General features: G+C 28.8%; 1 long non-coding RNA gene across 1 annotated transcript in view; it reads right to left on the bottom strand.

Annotated features, from left to right (window-relative positions):
- Positions 1-433: 433 nt before the first annotated feature.
- LOC127287969 (uncharacterized) overlaps positions 434-3,238 on the bottom strand; it is a 50,091-nt gene continuing 47,286 nt past the window's right edge. Inside the window, exons 2-3 of the long non-coding RNA XR_007843971.1 lie at positions 746-887; positions 434-655 (exon numbers count right to left, since the gene is read on the bottom strand). This is a non-coding gene — a long non-coding RNA (uncharacterized LOC127287969). The remainder of the gene's footprint in view (positions 656-745; positions 888-3,238) is intronic.

Raw genomic sequence — 3,238 nt, forward strand, 5'->3', positions numbered from 1 at the left:
TTTGTCGTACGAGCAATGTCCTTGAAAATTCTTTTCATGAGTAAGTGATAGACTGGTTATTGACAATTTAGAGTCCGAATTTAAATGTTCTTTCGTTGAATCTGTTTTCTTTCTTCTCATTGCAGATGACTTTAACTTTTTTTACTTCGCCACTTGGATCACCCTCGCAAGATGAATGACTCTCGTTAGTTTTCTCATATGAATCGCTGATAATAAATAGAAATAAATAATAAATAGAAATAAAACATTAAGAATCGCGATATACTCAAAAACAATATTTGATACATAATTATAAAAAAATTTGATTTAATCCATTAAACACGTATTTTTTAATGCAAAAACAAAAATAAACAGTATATTATTTTTAAAAAAATAAAAAATTACAGCTTGTCTATAAATTACGTATTTTTTTATACATTACGTAGAATAATATAATAATCTTCATCATTATTTTGTCTTGTTGGAATTTACATCAAAAGCTGGAATGTCCTGCATTGAATTTTTAGCCTGAGCAGCAGATAGTTTTTTGGCAAAGTCTCCTTGTTTTGGACATCACGGCTTTTAGTTTCGGAATTACTTTCCTCCAGATTACTGCTTTCAATGTGCTCTGTATCATAAGCATCCTTCAGTGTCCTTTGACCTTGAGTGAAACTATCTGTAAAATAGAATTGTATGTACAAATAATTATTTTCAAGATTATTATTTCATAAATAATATATATTTATATAGAAATGTTTAAACTTACGAGCATCTTTTAAGATTTTTATTTCGTAATTTATCCATATTTCTATATCTGGTCTACTAATCTTCCTTCTTGCTGATTAACAAATTGAATAATTACGTGAGTCATATTGTTTTTAAGATTTTGCGGATTCATGATAATTCACCTGTAGTAAAAAAATAGGAATAATTACTTCATAATGTTTAAATTTTTTATATATAAGTATAAATAAATGTAAATAATAAAACTACGTGTAAATAATTTATACATATTTTAAATGTTTTATAAATAATTTATATAATTATGTAAATGTACCGAGTAATCTTGATTTAGCTTTTTAATATAAAATATAAATCTTCAGCATCCAGGAAAGTGCAAAAGAGTAATTGCAACTTTTATTTTGTCTCCGTTTAAGACTACGCATTTCCTTTTGATGTCGGGAATTTCAAATCTGATTAGTCGATTGGATTGAGGGCCTAGTTTATAGACTCCGACATTTTGAGATTGCAAGGGTAATCGAACAAATCTTCTAGTTTTAAATATTTAAATCCTTCAAAAGAAACACTTTTCTCACTTACAGACATTTTTTTAATGCAGATGATTTCTCCTGTCTTCAACAGCACTGTGTTGTTAGCTTCCGACAAGTCAAGAATCATATCTTTGTGTGTCAGTTTTTTAATACTTTGATGCTCTTTTTTTAAATTCAATTTGCAAATCTTCTTTTTTTTCAAACGTTTATGTAAAGGATGCTTAAGCTCCAACAAATCCGGTGCTTCAGGACAAGAGTGTAATTCTGCAAGGTGTCTGAGAAGTTGCTGCAATGGTTTTGTTTTCCCTCTGATTATTTCTTTAATCCATCCCAAACAATCTTCAAAAACAAATGCCGACAATGCTGGTAGTGGTAACCTTGTGAACTCTACGTCCTCTGCAATATGGATGTCATTATGGACGTTCATGTCCTGTGAATCTTCTCCGTAGTACGTAGGAAATAGCTCGACAAATTTTGTGAGCAATTTTCTGGCGTAGTCTGCATGTTCTACTGCCATGGGGTGGCATAGTGTAAAAAAAAGAAATTGTGTCGCTTTCCAATTTGTGAAGTCGTTTAAATAGAAAATTTTACGTTGGAACTCATCTGGAACATTTGTTATGTTTTCTAGAAGATTTTGTAAATGAATTTTTTGACTGACACTGATTGTACAATAGAGTTTTTTTTCAAAAATGCATTTGTTCATTACTAATTTTTGTAATCCTAAATGTAGCAGGTGCATCGAATCAAGAAAAAATTGTTTCACAAGATCTTGTTGAGGAATTTTCAACAAGGGCGAAGTACCTTTATTGTGCTGTTTTTGATTTTTTTTAAATGATGATTTAGTACTTAATTTTGAACTTACCCGCGTAGAAATGTTGGCCGTGGGATAAAAAATATAAAGCATGGGCTGAGAAATTTAAATGGTGGGAGAAGACATACAAACCATGGATTGAGTCATCAAAAATTTTTGCCCACTGTTACCCATTGTATGGACTAAGCATTGGATTTGTCCAGTTCCCATTGTTCAACAATGGGATGATGGGATTTGTTGGTATTTTATTGCTTGATCGTATATTTTAATATTTTCTGAGATACTTTCTTTAAATTTATTTCTGGTAAAACTTTATTTTAAATTTCTTTAAAGCGCCATTTAAAAAAATTTTTGAGATAGAATTTATTAATTTTTAATAATTTTTGAATTTATAATAACTTTTTTGTCTCAAAGCCATTTTTAATTTATCAACTTGTTAGGGTTAGAATTTGATGGGAAAAGGTTTTAGGTTTTTATTGGAAATCAATCATAAACACAAAAAAATAGCTTTTCTTATTACAAATTCCGGTAGGCCAACAACATGCCCTTCGGACAAATTTAATTATAAAGGTAGTGGATTCCTCCTACTACCATTCTATTATTCAGAACGTCGTTTGAGATTCGTATTCTTATTGTACTCTTAATTTGATTAATCAGAAAAAAAGGAAATATGAGAATGGTTCAAATATAGAAATCACAATTTAAACTTCAAAGAAAAACATGTATTTTATAAAATAGAATCAAATGTTTTTAGTACATGTATCAAAATAATGTATTGAATAGTGTGAATGTCCGTGTAGTGTAAATATAATGCATTAGAACTCACCAAAATCAAATCAATAATATTTAAATCAATAGTCCTCAATAATCAATCAATATTCCAGTATTCAAGAATCCTCAATTCAATAATCAATAGTCCTCAATAATCAATCAATATTCCAATATTCAAGAATCCTCAATTCAATAATCAATAACTCAACAAATCGATATTCCACAAATGACAAATCAATATTCAATATTCCAATCTTTAATAATCCTCAATTCAATAATCAATAGTCCTCAATAATAAATCAATATTCCATTATTCAATAAATGACAAATCAGTATCCAACAGATCAACAAAATAATAAACCAATATTCAATAATCACAAAATCAATACTTCACTGCTTCAATAAA

Source organism: Leptopilina boulardi, unplaced genomic scaffold (assembly GCF_019393585.1).
Source record: "Leptopilina boulardi isolate dan_hultmark-lab unplaced genomic scaffold, ZJU_Lbou_2.1 LbouV2_379, whole genome shotgun sequence".
Taxonomy (NCBI): domain Eukaryota; kingdom Metazoa; phylum Arthropoda; class Insecta; order Hymenoptera; family Figitidae; genus Leptopilina; species Leptopilina boulardi.